Below are 22,309 nucleotides of genomic sequence, written 5' to 3' on the forward strand. Positions count from 1 at the left end.
AATTAAGGCAGTACAGGGCCCTCTCAACACTTACAGCTTTTCAAGACAATATGACGAGAGCCTTCCCTTTTAAGGATTTTTTTTTAAATTTCTAGCTGATTTACCGACTCATTTATCAGGAAATCATTGCGGATGAATCATTTAAGGTGACACTGTTACATTTTTCATTTATTTACTTTAGTCTTATAAATATTAGGCCTATTATTGTATATATAATTTTAAGAAAACTATTATTTACATTTTATTTTGAGCATTGTGTAGTGTATTAAAATCACAATATCTATCTGGTGAAAGCTGACACCGTATAGTCTATATTTTAAAAATGAAACAGATTCCATGAAAAGTTTTAGCGCGGTTTTAGCATCAAATAGACTATAATAGCCACAAATACATCATACCCTTAAAATAACCACAGCAACAGTATATAAACCATTGGTGATTTGTAAACACTCATCGACAGCACAAAGTGCTCTGAAGAAGATCCCCGTGCTTCTATCGAGTCGCTGGGTAGCCACCCGCTCCAGTTTTGCCACAATGACGGACTGGAAGTGGGTGTTGTCGCATTGCCCAAGATGATGGATCAGGCTTACTATTTTTCCAGAGTTTCTACTTTGGAATCATCAAGTTGTGTTCTTGCCGGCCCCGCTGTCTCTGCTATGCAATGCCCAGGAGGCGGGAAGAACTGAACTGTGGAATCTGACTCGCTTACTTCGTAGCCTTTCCATAGTTTCTACTTTGGAATCAACACCCGGTCTTGAGCTGAGTTCTTGTCGTAGCGGCTCCGCTGTCTCTGCTATATGCAGTGCTAGGGGTTGGCAAGAAGCACTCTGGACCACCATGATCTTATCTGGCTGCAGTGGGGGTTGTTGGTAAGGGTACTGCGTGTATCGTTATCCACATATTACACCCCATGCAGAGATAATGGTTTTGGTGGCTCTGAGTACATACACCTGTAGCATCGAATAGAACTGAATAGGCCTACTCTATTATTGCTCTTCGAAAAGGAATAAAAATCAAAACCACTATAATCCCTCCAATTATCTACTGCTGATTCCCTATTATAGAGCAATCAACATGATCAACATTGTGTGAAAAGTGTGCCAGCAGGTTCCATAATGTCATTTACAATTTTTTGGCTTGTCTACTGTGGTTTATCATTGGGGTGGACTTGTCCATCTGGGAATGAAATTGGCCAAAGGGGGTAATTAAATTTACTGCCAGTAATTGGGCCTGGATCATGTCCTTTTTCATAGAGCAAGTGGACTATACATAAAATTTGACCCCAAGATATCATTTGACCTCAAATGACCTCCACTTGATGTTATAACATGTTTGCACCTCCTCAGGATGATGCCGGAGCACTTTTAAAATCATTTGACCCTATAGATGACCTTTGACTTCGAAAGACCTCCGCTTAGAAGTTTCACCTCATGACTCCCTATACCCAGATATGAGATATTAGTATCGCCAAGTGAGGTTAACGAAGTCTAATTGCCTTTTCAAAGAAGAACAATTTCCCCTGAAACATGCAACATTGTCCTCGAGTGACTCCTAGATGACCTTTGACCGTAAATATCTCCACTCTCTTGATGTCCCCACCCAAAAGATTATTTACACATGAACGTGTTTATTAACAACTGAAAATAGTTAATATCCACATTATCTAGAAATTACTGGTATTTTAAGAAACCTCTCCTATAGCCTATATTACAAATACAAAATAAAACCCAACACTTTCAATCGCACTCTGAAGTTTCACACCAAAGTGTTATAAACACTACCAATATTAATGCTTCCTTAAACACCACGTTTAAGTTTTAATCATTGTTAGTGTTTAGAGTTTATCTAAAAGTGTTTACCTTAAACACTATTTTTTTTAAATTTGGGTTCCAATGTAGCAAGACAAAATGCCAACTCAATATCTCTACATAGCGCCATGTACTAAAACACCATCCAGGAAACCACTGCTGTGCTATTAAATGAGTCATCACAGTGTAGGGTGACACAGTCCATTATATTTTGGTTTTCATTTAATTTGTTCTATTTATTTTATCTTTTTATGGTTTACAATTTTTGTTTTAATATCTTATATGTCGTGTATGCCTTGTTTGTGGACGATTTTCCACAGCGAATCGGGCAGTGAATATACAATTTATTCCGGTACAGAAATGTTTGTTTTTTCAACGTATGAGGCCTGTCGTTTTTTTAAAGGTAGGCCTAATGTTACACTTTAAGAGAAACTGTTTAACCCACCCAATATATTTAGATAAACATACAGTAAGTTAGCGAAATTCGAAAACACCATGATAAAAAAATTGGAGAATTGCTGACATCGAACCGAACCGCGACCTAATGTTTAGTGTATCCTTTAAAAAAAACCACCCGGCCTAATAAAAGGGCCATGTATTTTGTTATTATGTTGTTGAAATTAAATTTGTTGGCAGTTGCAAAAAAACAAACAAACAAACAAAAAAACCCGGTCTAAACCACCCTTGAATAGAAAATATTTAGATCATAAACAAGTCCCGGAAACAAGTATATACCGGGTGTCCCAAAAAAAGGTTACATGTAGATCATTTGAAAATAATCGAAGTTAATGTTAACAAATATAAATATCCTTTTCATGACATAATCTATGTACCCTCTACTAGTACCCCTGTTAATGTTAAGTTCACAACGTACGTACTTAGCCCGCATTCCAGGCATTCCTGACCAAGCTATTTACGTGACATAATGCAACACGAGGTTCCTTCACCCTCACAGCCACCGTGCATTTGGCGGGGCACTTGAGTAGGCCCAGCCATAGCATGGCAGATGCAGTATTTTATTCCGATAAACAAAGAATAAAACTTGTTAAGTTTTATTTCAAGAGTTCAGTCAGAAATGTAAAAACAAACAGCAGCGATTTCAAGTCAACAAAATCCAATGCCAAAGATTGTTATTCATTTCACTATGTTGATGACGGGAAATACAGCGTGCACGTGCAGAACTGCTTTCACCAAAAACGTCTCTAATTACCATCTTCCTCTATTTTGTTACCACCAAAAGCCAAGAAGCTCTAAAACTTATTTATTTTCAGTGTACAATACTTAATTTTTCAATATGTATTTTGTGCAATAAGTTCAACGATGAAAAATAAGAGAAACATAAAAAGTAATACAGAAATTTTTTTGAAAACAAAGGTGTGCTTGTGTTCAACGGTCGTTGTTCGATATTTTGATGGTTAGCCACTCTTGACACCCCTGTCATCTTGCGCTCATAAGTATAAGTTGCTTTTAAGATACGGAATTGAAATGACATTGTTTTGTTATACCATCACAAAATGCGGTTCATTTTCTACATGTAACCTTTTTATGGGACACCTTGTACTAGTACTACTCGGTTCTACTCTACTCGTAATCATGGAAATAGACGGTTTAAACCAGGTTGTTCGATTCCAAAGTTGATTTTAGTATGAGTGCTAAACTGAGTAGGCCTACTTTTTTTTCACAGTACAAACCTTATTATTCACGTAGTAACAAACCCGGTATTTGATTTTTGCCAAAATGCACTATATTTCCTTTTTTTTGTCATTTATGTTTTTTTATTAGAGAAAACAAAAAAAATAATAAAAATAAATCACAGCTTACTGAGGCTGTGCAGGTCTACGCATAGATCTCGATCTGATGATCAGTAAAAGAGTCCAAGAGCAGAAATATTTGGTGTCAAACCACATTTGTATAGATTTATTTGCGTAGCAAAATTAAACACGAATTTTCGGTCATAGACCTTTGTCAAGTGATGACCTTTTGCGTGCCGGAAAACAAAGGAAGAGGAGAGCACAGAAACGCGTGAGGAGTCGCGCGCGAAGTCGTGCGTGAAAACATAGAATGAAATGCGCGAGGTCTATCGCGACGCAAAGGGGGAAGACACGCAAAAGGTCAAAATCAAAATTACTGCAAAGAAAAATGAAGGAAATAAAGAAAGAAAAGTAAAGTAAAGTAAAGAGAAAAGAAGAGAAGAGAAAAGAAAAATTAGAGTAAAGAAAAGAAACCTGAAAAGAAAAGAGAAAAGAAAAGACAAGAAAAGAAAAAAGAAAAGAAATGAAGAGAAGAGAAGAGAAGAAGAGAAGAGAAGAGAAGAGAAGAGAAGAGAAGAGAAGAGAAGAGAAGAGAAGAGAAGAGAAGAGAAGAGAAAGAAAAGAAAAGAAAAGAAAAGAAAAGAAAAGAAAAGAAAAGAAAAGAAAAGAAAAGAAAAGAAAAGAAAGAGACTAGCGGGACACCGCGCTTCGCGCGGGTCCCCGCTAGATGAGTAAATGGGAGCGTTCACTATAACAGGAACAATTACTGAACAGGGAGAATCATTGAAAAGGGACATTTTATTTATCTAAATAAAATCTGTCTCTTCTTACATTTTCTTTTTTAGTTTCTTCTGCTTAGCTTGTGATTTTCCGTTTCCATGTTATTTATTTATTTAACCCCGTTCTCATTATTTTCTAAATCTGTTCTTTCTTACATTTCCCTTTTAGCTTTTTTTTTTTAATTTGCTGCTTGTGATTTCCCGTTTCCATGTTACCGGTATTTATTTAATTCTATTCTCATTATTTTAGCTTCTTTTTTTCTTACATTTCCTTCTTTGTTTCGTTATCATAATCCCGTGACCCGTCCATGTACCTTTTTGTCCTTTATTTTTCCTTCATTCCGTATTGTCATGTCCACTGGTCGTGTGGCACTGCGCCGTTTACGCGAGCATTGGCGTAGTTCGCATTACGCACGCGGCGCCGACGCGCTGCCGGCCAGCTGCAGTGACGCGTAGGCTGCAGCCGATTTTCATCACAAAACCCCGTTTTTACCCATATTTTCACTGTTTTTGCAGCCAATTCTTGACCGTTTCCAACCAAATTTTCTTATAACCGTCTCGGTATATTCCTCGATTTCCCGTATGAATTTGGCGACATTTGGATCGAAACTGACGGAGCCTTTGATGGACTCACATAGATAGATACAACATTCGCCTATTTAGGCCTATAGTAAGATGCGTTGTTCCTCGACTTTCCGTTTGTGAGTATTATGCACTTGGGTGAGAGCGGTAACTGTAAGGTCCGTGATGGTATGACTATCCCCTCTAAAATGTTGAGGGACGGGTTTGGCGGTGTCACGTATGAGGACGTCTCGTCTATGTTCGGTGAACCTATCCGCCAAACGCCGTTCAGTTTCACCGATGTACAGAATATGCGGATGTCGTCGACACCCAAGTGCATAAATCACATGTGTAGAAGTACAAGAAAACTCGCTTCTGATGTGGTAGGTGCCTGAAGTGCTACTGACACAATTAGTATCAGATATATGGTTACAGGTATTGCAACGACGGCGATGACATGGAACAGTGCCACACGCTGAGCTGTCGGTAGGATTGAGATAGGAGTGAACAAGCCGATCTTTAATGTTCTTATCTCTACGATATGATATCATGGGAGATTCAGGGAATATTTCATTGGTAGAATGGTGGTCTTGAAGGAGTTTCCAATTCCGGATGATGATGTTGCTAACGGGTACGGTGTTGGGATGGTATGTTAATACCATCACTGGACGGTTAGAACCATTACGGGGTTGCTTGATACGAAGACATTCGTCTCTTGTGATGTTCTGGAAACGTTCGACGGCTGCTGTGGTGACCGCGCGGGGATACTCACGATCAGTAAAGAAATCAATCATCTTGGTAGTTTGCTGATTGAAATCGCCATCATCGCTGCATAAACGTCTTAAACGTAGTACCTGTGAAGATGGGATAGAATCCTTACATGATCTGGGATGAGAAGACGAATATGTGAGATATGAATGTGAGTCTGTAGGCTTGTAGTGGATTGAGGTAGATAACGAGCCCTGGTTAACACTGATGGAGATGTCAAGGAAAGTAACCTGAGTGGTAGATATATCCCAAGTAAACTGAAGAGCGGGATGGAATGTGTTTACAAAGTTCATGAATTGGAGAAGATCCTCCTCTCTACAGTTCGCGATGCCCAAAATATCGTCGATGTATCTCAGGAATAGAATGGGCTTAGTACCTTGGTAGCGGGCGAGAAATTGTTGTTCAATAAAACCAACGAAGATGCATGCGTATACTCCCGGTGTTGTCACTTAACATTGACTATGTGTACGCATGATCGTTCCCAATTTTGCGAAAAAGGGGTTATTTTTAAACTATGTTCGCGAACATTTTATGTTTGCGATGTTTAAAAATAGGGTTGTTTTTGACGACGGTGTACTCGAAATTAGAAAATATGGTATATTTTTGTGAATCATCATCATGATAATGTTGAAATCCCAAGAAATCTTACCATTTCTCGCTCAATTTACTCCCGGATTTCACTTTTGTGACACTTTTTTGACTTCCTAATATCCCGGCTTAAATATTCAGCAACACGCTCGACTCGGTTTTATTTGTTTCATGGTTTGTTTACACCGATTACGTCACTGGGGACTTACCCAGTTTGGCCGCGGATTCCATGAGACTTTTTTCATTAGCTTTATTAATGACACGCCCGGCCTCCGGAGCCTTGACAAACTGGGTACCCACAAACCGAGCCACAAACACTGATCTCTACACAAAGATCAGTGGCCACAAACCGGGGCCACAAACTCTTCGAAATGGCACCTGATCATAAAGGAATTGTTCCTTCTGAACCTTCTGAAGTTGTAGTCAGCAGGGCGGAAACCGCAAATCGCTAACTATTTGGTGACCGGCAAGCTGGAGGTTTTTCTTGAAAATATCTAAAGATGGGGCTGAATATAGTGGTTTGAGTGAGGGAATTCGTGGCAAATGCCACTGAGAGTTCGTAATTTTTGTCAGTCAGTTTATGTATTGGTCACATTCAAGCTTTATTTTGCAACAACAAAAAACCGGGAGGAAAGGTAACATTGTTGATAACTGTATCATAAAAAACACATGATGCATCCTATTGGATGTATTTGTATATATTTTTCTGTTATTTTTCTCATTAGTTCTCCTCAGAAAAGACAATGAATCAGAACAAGTGTTTTTGTGTGTGTTCTTGAAATGTTAAAAAAGGGGTACTTTTGTAAAAGTGTACTTGAAATGCAAAAAATAGGGGTATTTTTAAGGCTAATTTGTACCCGTTTTCGTATAAAATAGGGGTAAAAATGACGAAAATGTTCTTGAAACCGCGCAAAATAGGGGGGTATTTTTGACTTAGGGAACGATCATGCGTTACGCCTTTGAATGTTAAGTGACAACACCGGGCGTATACTGGACCAAGTCTAGAACCCATTTTGACGCCACGTAGTTGCAGGTAGAACTTGTCGTTGAATTCGAAGCAATTGAGAGTGAGTACTAACTCGGCAAGACGGCACAGTGCGTCGGTGGAGGGATTTTTCTCGGATCGCTGATCGAGAAAGAAGCGTAGAGCTCGGAGTCCTTCATCATGAGGAATGCAAGTATATAAAGACTTAACATCCATAGTAAACAAAAGAAGACGTTCATCATGTATATCCAGTTCATTGAGTATACGAAGAGCGTGTGGGGAGTCTCTGACATAGGTTGGTAGAGACTCAACGATAGGTCTTAAAATTTCATCCAAGTACTGTGCGATCCGTTCAGTAGGGCAATTACATGCGGATACAATAGGTCTCCCGGTGTGCCAACTTTATGGATTTTGGGTAAGAGATAGAATTTGCTCGTGCGTGGCAAAGGGTTGATGAGATAGGTGGCAGCATCTGGAAGTTCGTTAGAGTTGACCAATTCGTCAATAGTTTCTTTGACAAGTTCTTGGTGGTCTTCAGTAATGTCACTATCTAGCTGTTGGTAGGTCGAATTATCCGATAATTGACGTTCCGCTTCTTCCAGATATAGATCTTTGCGCCATACCACTATTGCACCACCCTTATCTGCTGGCTTGATAACAATGTCTGGATTGTTGTGAAGAGATTTCAAGGCCTTATCTTCTTCTACAGTTGTGTTGCGTCTCCTATGAGATTGCTTGAAATCCAGTTTGTTAATGTCGTTTTCACATTTGTCGATGAAAAAGTCAAGAACAGGTAACTGACCTTCTTTTGGTGTGAAGTTAGACTTCACTTTCTGCAGAGTATCTAGATAACTGGATACTGGTTGGATATCGGTACTATCATTTGATTCATCATCTGTATCGTCATCATCGTTCTGATTCTGTGAATGGAAATGGGCCTTTAAACGGAGTCGTCTGTAGAATTGTTGTGCGTCTTGACGAATTTGGAATTCATCAACATGTCTATTGATAGGGATAAATTTCAATCCCTTGGCGAGAACACTGCGTTCAATCTGATGAACTGATGATCTGATGATCTGATGATCATCAGATCTTTCGATCTGATGATCAAACCAATTTCGGATAATTTGAAAATTTAGATAAATGAACGGTAGGCCTACATTCATTATTGGTTGCAAAGTAGCTCAAAGCTGCGAACTTGGATCCATTTTATGTTTTTATTGTATAATTTTGCTACCGCTCAGTATTTGGCCTATATCTCAATTTCCTTATTTGAATCAGATCGCCAGTGTCACAAAAGTAAATGAACCGACGAAAAGCACTGACAGTAAAGCTTTATATTCCATTTTGGTCAAATTTTAATTTGAACGGTATGATTCTTTGCCAAATATGAAATATTATTTGTAACAACTGTCAGGAAAGTGTTCTGGTCATTTTTAAGCCAAACTAATGAGGTAAAATGAAAGAAAACTTGCTTACTATTAGCCGCTTAAAATAAATATGTTGTATGTGGGATTTTAAGTTATAATTACGACTTTGAACCTGCTCGGTTGTCCCAAAACCTTCTCTGCTAAAGCGCAATGAATTTGGCCGAATCCAAACATTTTTAAATGTTTGGATTCGGCCTCCGCAAAAAATCAGGTTTGAACAAATTTACCAAACCCATTTTAAAATATCGTACTTTCAATTGAAGTGCAATCATGCCGATATTATAAAAAAACTTTGAATCAAAGGCCCATTCAGTGCCCGGGATTCAGTGATTTGCTCATCCGGACGATCGTAAAAATCATCAAAATTCAGATTTTGATAGGCCTACCTTTGTCATTGTCATAGATGTGCTAACATAGCCTGCGAGTGGCCAGCCGAAAGCCGTGTACATGGTGTATTTAAGACAAAATACCGGGACAAAATAAGACATTTTACACGAATCTGTAATTTAGAGGACTACTGACAGTATCTAAATTAGCTACATGTACTTCGTCAGTACTGCTGTTTTCTTCGTTTTTTGCCAAATGTGAAGTCTATGTGACGTGTCATGTCAAAAGGAGACACTTTTGGGCAGGTTATCAATTCTGAGGTTTTTACATATCTTAAATATAGAGATATTTTGCTCCACAACGCCGTTTTTCCCAATGAAATCGGACATTCCAATTAGATATTGAGTTCGTGAGTATGGTATTATACTTGGAAATTGAGATATCGGCCTTTAAAAATATTATTGACAAAAATGAGAGTGGGAATTACCTTGAAAAATGTCTCAAGAAATACAAGATGCCAGTTATATTCCGGTCTGAAACTATCAGACAATATTTTAAAAATTAATACCATCACAAATTCGCAACAAACCCAAATTTTGAAAAAACCACCCTGGGCAGATTTTTGGTTATTTCTATTCTCCATTTACGATCCTGCCCAAAAGTGTCTCCTTTTGTAATGACACGTCACAAATTTGTCATTTCAAAAATACCAAATGACAATTTGAATGACTTATCCTTCACTTTTTTTAAAGCAATTTATAAACAATTTTAATTTTTTTAAACTTTCACATAACCGATTTATAATGCGGTCCGTGTCACCTCAAGATGATAGCATTGCTCCATGTGGCGCAATCTATCGTTACGTTAGTTTCCTTTCGCAGTCGTTTTAAAACTGTCTGATATACTTCCCATAATATTAAGGGTATAATAGACGCGGTATTATATTGTTGGTCGAAGCAGCCAACATGTCGATTTTCATTATCTTAATAAATATATTATTTAAAAATAACACTTTGATGTTTTGCAAAAGTTCATTCTACAAATCATATACACCAATCCGAGAAGCGTTTACTGTATTTGGCCCTCTATTGACGGCAACACAGATGTACCAGAGCGGGCGATTTAATTCGTAATTCAATACTCATGATTGTGTATTGAATATCACTGTTGTGTACAATTCCCGGGTACAATTCTGTATAGCACACAATAAATAATGGATGGAACCCCCGACCTCGGGACACCGCAGTTTTACATCGGGGACACCGCAGTAATGGCGAAGTCGGATAGGTGTATACTTTGAAAACTTGCTTGATTTATTGTTGTTAATGAGTTATGTACGTTTTACAAAAGTGTTGTTGTTTCAGCCCTCTTTACAACATAATTCAAGAACCACAGGACCTACAAAAGTATATCTGAATTCTTCTAAACATTCGCTATGAAATAACCAATGCATTTTTTGCCAAAGCTCACTACCATTCGCAAGATGATGTGAACTATCAAATCGCAACAGTTTATAATATTTGCTAACCTTAAGGGCTGGGGTATGAGCGACCTTGAAGTTCCGGTATCTGGAGAGGGGAAGCAATGAGTTACCCCAAATCACAGCGGCAGGTAGTGACTGGGCCGCCGAGTGCTAATATATATTTATTTTGGAAGGTTCGTGTTTGTTTTAAATTTTGGGGCGTTTTTCCAAAATTTGATATTTTTGGTCATATTTCAAAAAAGCGACATGCCAAAGACAACTCTTTGGGCACATAGTTTGTTATTGTTATTGCAGTTCTTTTCCACATACCTACGTTAACATTCGATTGGGTGATTTACTAATATTATATATTTTATGACTGCAATTTGGCGTTTTCAATGCGTTTTACACGTATCATGAAATTAACGCAAATATCTAGTCACGCTGCTTTTAGAAATTTTACCTGATCGTCGGCTTTTGCAGGCAACAGAATGCAGATTGGCTCACGATAGATGTCGTATTCCTCTATGTGGTTCACTCATTGATAAAATGAGTTTGCATTCCTTGTGACAACACACACATTGCCGTCTGGAAACCGGGTCTGGTACTGATTTTGGGACAGCCAATAGACTTCAGCGCCGTATCAAATCTCATAAAAACCACACGACTGACGACTATGTGTTTATGTTTCCCGCACGAAAGCTTGTGTCTACATCTATTACTATACTTCTTTGGAAACGTTGACCTTTGACCATTCTTTGTATAACGCCCTGATATGACCTTGATATGTTCGCTTGATTGGGTACGTTATAGCATCCATTTCATTGAGGTGTTAGGACTTGGTCAGTACTATACTTGCAGGGATATAATAGTTTAACATGGTGTGTGAGCATGGTGAAAGACTCATTATTGATTAGGCGCGGACATATTAAAGGCACAGGTCCTTTGCGTGTATAGCAGAAAATTATAATAGAATGTGTGAATAGAATGTTTGGAATTTTGCAACTAAAATACTAACTGCATTCTGCATTATGTATTTATTTATTTATTTAGGCCTATGCCTATTTATTTATTTACTGACTTATTTATTTATTTTATTTATTTGGTATATTAGTTAGTAGGCCTAGTTAGTAATATTCCATGATAGGCCTACGTCGGTTTATTATTGATTGTTGATAACTTGACAACTTGATTGATTGATCGATTGATAGTCATTTCACATTATATTCCTAGTTTATAGGCCAATTTGAATAACATCGTACATTAGATAAATAGACCTATCAGTATTGATTTATTCTATTCAGCAATATCAAGGATTACTATCAAACTTCTCATAGCTGATTGTAAGTTGGCTCAGTGGTAACGCAGTAGGTTTTACAACACCGAGGTCCCGGGTTCGATTCCCACCTCTGCCTATTTTTTGCAAGGCTGAGAAAAAAATGAAATTTCTGGACTGCAAACTTATTTGGCGCGCGATCTGAGCTGGTCCTTTTCTGGTGGCTGTGTCTGTTACAGGCACACTCCCTCTGCATCCAAACCAGGTGCACGCTCATTACACCTCCCTTAACAAGCAATAAAATCTAAGACTATATATAAAATGAATAAAAACATAAAATTAAATATTTGGGGGATTGGAGAGTAATTCATTATTTTTACACAATAACAAGTGCATGTTTAAAATAATTTGCTCAATCGTCCATAATTTTTTAAAGCGTACACCACGCTTTGAAGAAAGTATTATAACCCTCTTTACGCGGGTGTCTGGGTGTCGACTGCATACGGCAAGTTTCCAGCTTTAAAAATGTACATTTCCATGACCATATTTGGAATCAGCATGAATATGTATTTTTAAGAAGAGTACAAAAAAGACCAGTAGGCCTATTCGTTCAGTGGGTTCTTGAGATAGCTCTTGATATTTTGAGAAAATATCTCATAACTTTTTAAGTTGACGCTTTATATGATCAGCATGTAAAGCGTTATAAAATGGGAGACCTTGGAAACCAGTCAACCCTTTATTATGCTTATTGTGCAGTTATCAATAACTACGTCACTATTTGCTATAATCTATAATCAAACATGACAATCTCTAAAGCAGTATTCAGACTTTTTATTGTACGTACAATATGGTATGCAACATATCTACGTTGTATAATCTATTGCCATTCTATTTCCGGTAATGTTTAAGTTCTAACGAATGTTTGATGACGTAAAATCGATAATATATTTCTACTAGATATTACATGTAACATATTATCGATTTTTCGTCATCAAACATTCGTTAGAACTTAAACATTACTAAAAATAGAATAACAATAGAATAAATAACGTAGATATGTTGCATACAATATTGTACGTACAATACACGGAGTCTGAAGCTAGCTTAAGGGCTCAGTTCTATAAGATCAATATGCTTGTACACTCAGAGGATGACCTTTGAGTGGGTTGAGTATAAAAACTCATAGTCCGGAACTTGAGGTCAACTCTTCAACATTGTATGTAAATTGAACTATGCCGTGGTAGATGACGCTATTGTGTTTAATTATGGTTGGGCAAACAACCAATCAAAGGACGCGGTATATAATGACATCATGGCCTTAAAATAACCACAGCAACAGTATATAAAGCCTGGTTGTTTTGCAAAACATTATCGACAGCGTCAAGTGCCCTGTAGATCCCCGTGTGTTATCGGGTGGCCGCCCGCCCCAGTTTTGCCAAAATGACGAACTGGAAGTGGGTGTTGTCGCATTGTAAAACAAATTCTCCAAATGGATCAACCGCTTACTTCGTAGCCTTTCCATAGTTTCTACTTTGGAATCAACACCCGGTCTTGAGCTGAGTTCTTGCCGTAGCGGCCCCGCTGTCTCTGCTATATGTAGTGCTAGGGGTTGGCAAGAAGCACTCTGGACCACCATGATCTTATCTGGCTGCAATGGGGGTTGTTGGTAAGGGTACTAACTGCGTGTATCGTTATCCACTATATACACACCTCATGCAGAGATAACGGTTTTGGTGGCTCTGAGTACATACATCTAGCATCGAAGGAACTGAACCAAGCCATGTACCAAACCCCGGAAGTCAACAAAATATCGGCTGTCTACAGGATTGGAAAGGCTATGAATTGTGTATTTAATAGAGGCAAACATTTTAAATGCTTCTATCACTAACACATTGCAGTAAGCAGTCTAAATGATCCATAGGAAAATTCGTTTTATTTATGCGACAAAACTCACTTCCTGGTTGCAAGCATGGAAACTGGGTAAGGCAGATCACACGATTAGCAGACATGCATTATTTAATCACAATTAATTTTGCATGATTAATACCATTCTATTTTTTCAGGGTCTATGGTTTTGGTCCTATTATTTTGTATTGGCTCTTTCAAATAGGTATATTACTTTTGGATTTTACTTCGTTTGTGGTGTCTTTTTTGTACTAGCAAATTGATAGGCCCGTGGAGTATTTATAGGCCTAAACTGTGCTTTACTTTGGTCTCAAAAACAAAACACTAAAAACACCTGCCTCCCAACTTATTAAGACAGTATTTAATATGTTATTTACGTATGGTACTGCATCCATCTTTTACATCTGATTCTAAAAGCACTTCCTGTCTTCCCCCCCCCCCCTGTAAAAATGCATTGTGCAATTCCAGTTGAAAGCAATACACCCCTTATGGAAAACATGAACTTAATCTTCCACAAAGGGAGTGTGAATTTCAAATGGGGTTACCTGAATGGGTGACACGATTTGAAATCTACATCCATATGTGGAGACTATAAGGTCATATCTTCCATAGAGGGTGCATGGATTTCAGCTGGAATAACACATTTATAGGCCTATAACCTGCAATGTACAGATACTCCATTTATTACTAGGGAGGGAGGGCAGTAGTGTAAATGAGCGAGCTGTTCAAATATGCCAACCCCCTCTTCAAACGCACTGAAAACTGAAGAAAACAAATAAAACCAAGAAAGGCAAACTCACTATAACATAACAAACATATACAGGGACAATATATGAAACATTTTTTCTACATGTACACACTTGCACTGTACAGCTTACACTGTATAAGTCCTTTAGTTTCCTAGACAACCCGAGTCTGTTAATTCTGCTAGAATGCTCAATTACAATGCAAATTCATTCACCCAATTTCCACCTGTACTGATGTGCAGTGTGCCATATTGCACAACCTAGTGAAAACTGGAAATTCTTTAAATCAATAGGAAAAGAAAATGGCTATTCCAATTGAATCCATACACCCCCCCCCCATGGAAGACATGACCGTAACCTTCCATACAGGGAGTGTGAATTTCAAATGGGGTTAACTGAATGAGTAACTCCATTTGAAATCTATACACCCCCTGTATGGAAGATGAAGGCCATGTCTTCCATAGGGGGTGTATGGATTCAATTGGAATAGCCCTATATAATAGGCCTATATTTGCAATTAATTTATAGATACTGTCCCCCTCCAAACATACTGAAAACAGAACAAAACACCACATAAAAAAAAAAAACCAAGAAAAAAAACCCATAAGGCAAACTCACAAAAACAGGAAGAGTTTATGAAACATCAATGTACTGTTACATTGTGCATGGTGCAAAAAGCACTAATTATGTATTAAATCATTGTTATTTTCCTAGACAACCAGAGTCTGTTGGGTCATGGGTGTGCCTTATTTATTTGCACAACCTTGTGAAAGTCCTAATCAATAGAAAAATGAAATTGTGTATTTTCAAATGGATAATGTTGAAACACATCATTGATTCACATTTGATCATGAATATTATGTAATGGACCAAAGTACACAATTGACATATTGATAATTTTGAGATGAAATGAACAAAAACTTTGCAAGTTTGTATTGAATTGTACATATGAATTTTAATCTACTTACTTAAGGTGGTACTACACCCCTTGATAAAGTTTGTGGCTAATTTTGCATTTTTCTCAAAAAATAACTACACACTGGTAACAAAAGATATGCATATTATATGGGCAAGGAATCCAATTACTTCACTGACATTTCAGTGATTCAAGACAAGTGGTTCATTATATATGTTAAGAAATGAGGTACATTCTAGCAGTACCTCTTTTCTTATCATAAATACTGCACCGCTTGTCTTGAGTCACTGAAATTCCAGTGTAGTAACTGGATTCCTTGCCCCTATAATATACATAACTTTTGTTACCAGTGTGTTATTATTTTTTTTTTATAATGCAAAAATAGTCACAAATTTATCAAGGGGTGTAGTATCACCTTAAAGCCATTTTGTAACATTTCCATTAGAATGGAGTATTTCTTTTCCATAAAATGTTAGCATTTACTGTCAGATATGTTCCCTTTTAATTTTGAGCCGAACTGAGGTAAAGCAAAGAAAATTGGAATTTACCACCAGCACTAATGCATGTCACTCCGTCGGTCGTGCTACAAAACGGTCCTTTGATGCGTGTATAACCGTCCCTCAGGCTCATGCCATGTACGTACTGTGTTATCAAGCCCAATCATCAATATTATTATTATTGTCCAAAAATTATACTTTGGACTTGTTTATTCAATTATATTAATCTGTAGGCCAGGGGTGATCAACCTTTTTGATCCACCGGCCTCATTGCTAAGTTCAGACAGTTTGTCCGGTCGCGTTAAAGTATAAAAGCCAAGAATTTTCTGCTTTACAAATGCTAAATTCCGCTTTTCTCCACTTTGTAATTTTAGCACATTCCTGACATAATAAAATAATCGCCTTTAAATTGCGGGTTGGGACTTTAAATGGTGTTGTACGGTAAATCTATGACGGATTTTACTTTATTTTGATGAATTTTGAAGACCCATTTCATTTAGTATTTTATTTATTTCTTTTCAATTTTCTTTTTTTAGGGCAGTTTGCTTCTTTTTAAAAATTTTTTCTCAGAAATGCGTTTTCCGCTTTACCTCCGAATTCCGCGGAATTTCCGCAACGCGGAGAATTCTTGGCTTTACGTTAAAGTTACAAACTTTGATATACATTTGTTATGTTATTTTTTATAAGAAAGGCTTTGTGGGCTGCATTGGACAATGAACATTAATCAAGAGCCTTATATGTTGCCACCTGTGCTATAGGCCTACACTGTTCTTCTTGTTCGATTTTGATATAAGAAGCAAAAATGTGAATAACAATGCCTCATAGGATAGTATACTTCCGGTGTGGTTACCACAATTCACCACATTTTTGTTCACAACTATAAAAAACCCTGGATAAATTTGACCGGGGTAATGAGAGAAATACCAGTTTTCTTTTGATACCAAATTCTCAATTCTGATAAAGAAAAACAGGGAATGAGGCTGTCAATTGGATCACACCCCTTTAATAGAATAACTAGATGTACAATTTTATCAATAAAACACCGCATTCAGATCATCAGTGGCATAATACCATTCACTTGCCCAATGCCATATACAGTATCACTATCAAGCAAATATGAAATTTAATACGGTAATTTCACAATCAAGTTGTAAGTACTGCAAAGTATTATTTTTTTTGCAGCATAAAATTGTGCAATTTAAGAATAATCCTCATTTGGCAGTTTGGAATTTACAACATTTCCTGCGACATACAGGAAAAATACTAAATAAACATATCAAAAAAAGTAACTAACCCCCCTTAAATAATGGCCATTATTCAAAAGGCTATTGTATTACAAATCTGTAAAATGCGTTGGAAGCAGAATTTATTTCTGCGCATTTTGACACCCTCATTTGATACGATAGCCCTGAAAACAATAAAACACCGGTCAATTTAATGTAGTGAGGTCCAGATTTGTAAGTTGCACTTACATACAATTTTTTACAATACAAAAACACTCAGATATCATTACACAGATTTCCTTCCATTACACTGAATACAAAATCAATACAATTTACTGCAACTTTCAAATCTTCGGTTACATTGATTTAAATGTACGCTGTGACGTCAATATGTAGTCAATTGTTGCAAATGAGATGTCAAAATGTGCAGAAATAAATTCTGCTTCCAACGCATTTTACAGATTTGTAATACAATCACCCGTTTTTGAATAATGGTCATTGTTTAAGGGGGGTTAGTTACTTTTTTTGAGATGTTTAGGTGAGCCTAAACAATTCAAAAGCAATGCGTGAAAATTTCAGCAATAGAAAAAAAAATTGCCATACAGTAATTTAGATATCAAAGACTTTTTTTTTACAAAACAGGAGACATATTTTTGTCCAAAGTGATCCTTTTATTGGCTAAGCCTATTATCTATTTTCTACTATACATAAATTATCATACAATCTGTCAATGACAATTATTACTCTAACATGCTGATGCAATATACATGTTACAAATCACATTCAATAGTACAAAAATATGGATATATATATCAAAAGACTTTATTTACAAACTTATATACAGTTTTTACACAGTGTTCAAGAAAGGGGTATACATTAGTCCTAGAAAAAATGAGTTGGTCGATTTGCATTAGGCCAGGTACTACAAGTAGGTCTCTTTGTGAATATAGTTGTCAGGATTACTTTCCGAACATGTATGGAATGAATTTGTGGCATCAATCTAATGTCATTGAAGAGTGCTATCACATACCACATCCACACGCAACATCATGTGACATCACCCAATCATGTATAACATCCACATGCAACATCATGTGACATCACCCAATCATGTATAACATCCACATGCAACATCATGTGACATCACCCAATCATGTATAACATCCACATACAACATCATGTGACATCACCCAATCATGTATAACATCCACATGCAACATCATGTGACATCACCCAATCATGTATAACATCCACATGCAACATCATGTGACATCACCCAATCATGTATAACATCCACATGCAACATCATGTGACATCACCCAATCATGTATAACATCCACATGCAACACCATGTGACATCACCCAATCATGTATAACATCCACATGCAACATCATGTGACATCACCCAATCATGTATAACATCCACATGCAACATCATGTGACATCACCCAATCATGTATAACATCCACATGCAACATCATGTGACATCACCCAATCATGTATAACATCCACATGCAACATCATGTGACATCACCCAATCATGTATAACATCCACATGCAACACCATGTGACATCACCCAATCATGTATAACATCCACATGCAACATCATGTGACATCACCCAATCATGTATAACATCCACATGATACATGTGGATGTTATCATGTGGAATGGATGTTATGTGATGTCACATGATGTTGCATGTGGATGAAGTACGTGATTGGGTGATGTCACAAGTTCACGTTTCATATAATCCCACTTAAAGGAAATCTGTACCATAAACTAATCAATGGCTATATAGTTGCAGCAATAATAAAAACGACAAACAGTAAAAGTCCCAAGCTTATATACGTCCAAATAAAGGAGAAATTCTTAATTCCTTACGACAATCAGCCGTCAGTTTGCAATCCATGGGGTATATTGATACCCGATGTATTTTTATTACGCTGTAACGGTACCCCGATTTTGAAACCAGCGAAATCTGTGCCACAAGCCTCGTCCCTCGTGAACTTTGGTGACTCGCGAATACTACCAAAGTTCAGATTCAACATTCGCTTCAAAAGAAAACGCGACAATTTTTACCCATAAAACTACAGAAGAACATAAAAAAATGTATTTTAAGTAATATTTATGTATCAAAAACCAAAATTCGCTGTGGGGTCGCGAATGCCACACAGCAACACACGCTCGCCGAAGGTAGCCGAGGGTCTGTGAATCGCAGAAACGAAGGATTAAAAGTGCTTTTTCTTTGTTAGGAATATTCCGAAATTCATATAGACCGTCTGGTATGTTTAATTTAGGGGTATATAACTATATTAGCCATTGATTAGTTTATGGTACAGATTTCCTTTAACTCCAATGTGCACATAGCTTAGCGAACATCCACTTACTAATTCTTTGACAGAATTTCTGTCAACTTATACATTCACAAAGAGGTCATTTGATTAACGAATACGCAATGCACAAGCATGTGGGCTTACTCGCGGTGACTATGCAGGCTAGTTTGCTCGTTAATAAATGACGCACAAACACAGATTACTCATGTGCAAAACTGGAGCAATTATGCAATAATTTGTGGGCTCCATTTGCGTCTGTGTGTTTACGAATAATGAAATCGATGGTTGTTCAACAGATCAAACACATTTCTTTGGCCATTGCCTGAGATGACAAAAACCACTGAATCTTGGTCAACAAAAGATCACAAGGATACATTCATTTTTTTGGTCCTATGTCTTAGTAAAAATTCAGTATGGTGTCAGAAGGCATTAGCCAGAGGGGTGTCCAGGTGTCATTTGGACGCCCTGTTTTCAATTTGGACACCGTAAAATTCTGATTTTTATATTGGAGTGAATAGTGGACACCCAGATTTTGTAGAATAAAGGTATTTTTGACCATTTTGGACATCCTAAAGACACCTGTCTGGCTAATGGTGGAATTTCACAAGGCTTTATACATGGGTAATATAACAGAGTGTTATACAGGCTGTATCAAAATGGTACCCATCAGTTTTGACAGTTATTGAAAAGCCTGCTTCTTCCAAATACAACATTGGATCCTCTTGATGAAATGATCATAGTTTCTAGTTATGACTGGTTATGACATTAATCAACAAGTTATGTGGATCAATTTGTATTTTGATGTCAATATCACTGGAAACTGATGGGTACCCAATCATTTTGATACGGACTGTATCACTCAACACATTAAGTATATTTTACAAATCTTTTGACATTCTCATACCACGTGTGTTCTCTGTGCAAGTACTGCTAAACTGTTACTTTAATGCTGATGACTCTATTACAACCAGTAAAACATCCATACATGCAAACATTAGTTCCAGCACATAGACCCCTTTCAAGAACAATAGGTACTCTTTTACCTTTTATAGACAAAAGTTGTAATTCAATTTAGCAGCATTCCTTTGATTAGTATTGCATATTCTGTGTTTTCACAGAGTGAAAAACCCATACACCTTCCTCAAGGCAAACGTAAGGTAAACATTTTCAGAAAGGAAATGATGCAAGGCATCCAACTAGCATAGCAGATCCCTGCAAAATGAGCAGTTGAGAAAATCACAAAATTTGATTTTCATTTATTGACTTGAGGTCGAGGAATCACAAAATTTGATTTTAATTTATTGCCTCGAGGAAGGCATACAGAGTATAGTGGGTAGATTCAAGCATGGTAATAATAACACTGACTCAGTACTCTCCAATGTATAGCCCAATAGAGGCCGTCAGCGTGACGTCATATGCTGCCATCTTGTGGGTACACACTGCGATGGTCGTTCGATCTCCATGCGCGAACAGCAAAATCACCGCGTCGACGCGTGATAACAGCTGCGCGGTAAGCTGCACCCTGCGCATAGTGTCCGATGCATGAACACGCAGAACATTTGTACCCACAAGATGGTGAAAGGCTGACGGCCTCTATAGAGCAGCCCAAAAAGTTGTGGAACTAAGTCGGTTCTAACTTTTAACAGAAAGATTAAAGGAGAGGGACAGAAAAAATGGTTGCATGAATATCAACTTTTAACATAAACCTTCAATCCTTAAAAGTATTAATCTATAAACAGCTTGTGACATTGGACTTCACCATGCCCCTAAATTAGCTGAATAAAGAAAGCCAAAATTGATTTATTTTTGGTCGGAAACTTTTAGTATATACTCATAATCATTGTGCCTGACATGACCCCAGAGAAAATATCTTTCCATTCCCAGAATCCTTTGCAATATGATACATCACCTCACTACATCAAATGACACTCCCATTACTTTGCACAGGTTCCATTTGTTTTCAAGTTGGGAATAGACTGGCTACTATTAAAAAACATGGGGCGGTAGTAATGAAATAAACATTAATTTGCAAGCTCTGGATGTGCTGCAGCTGTTCAATGAGATAAATTTCCTCACTATCGACCCATGTTGCACTAGATAGCAAATCAGTTCAGAAAATTGAAATGGAAGCAATGCATTATGGGAAGTGTAAGATACCAGCCTTCTCTGATATGAACTGGTAAAATCTGTTCTTGATATCAGTAAAAGCATTTTACGTCCGGGCAATAAAATTATTATTTTATAGCTGAAATACAGATAAATGTCACAAATCAAAATTTGTTAAGTGTACAAGTTCCAGCTGCTTCCACTGCATGGTTGCACCCACCCACTAATAAACTTGGTATGAATATGTTACTTCAATAATATTGTTATATTCCATGGCAGTTTCAATATATTAAACACATTTTTCCACAACATAATTCAGCATTAGATGGCTCCAAAACAGTCTTGAGAAGAATATCTAGTAACATAATGAACTAAGGCTGTGAAAAATTAATTGTTAGGTGTGGGGTACCCGGCCGACCCTAGCTCAGACCCCCAACCGACCTTAGCTCAGCCCCGATTGACCATAGCTCAATTAGTGCAAATATTCCAAAAATGTACAATTTTCCCTTCTACATGTACATAAAACTGCAATTTTGCATACAATGTGACCGATGCATCGCTTGTGGATACTTTATGAGCGACAGGGAAGCTTAAGCAAAATTAATTTTCACAGCCTAATCTGACTGACCAGGTCATAGTTTAGTTCACAGATTCAATACATATGGTAAGAGTACCTTGGTGCAAATTATTCATCTAGTAGTTTAAAACATTATTTTGAAATTAAATCTGATATTCGCCCTTTGCACGGATCCGTCATCTTGTATATATCAAAGCGAGGTTCTCCCTGCAAACGCATGCGCAAAAAGTGCATTTTTATTTCTCTCGTAACCCTCCAGAAGGCTTTTG

Source organism: Amphiura filiformis, chromosome 15, assembly GCF_039555335.1.
Source record: "Amphiura filiformis chromosome 15, Afil_fr2py, whole genome shotgun sequence".
Classification (NCBI taxonomy): Eukaryota; Metazoa; Echinodermata; class Ophiuroidea; order Amphilepidida; family Amphiuridae; genus Amphiura; species Amphiura filiformis.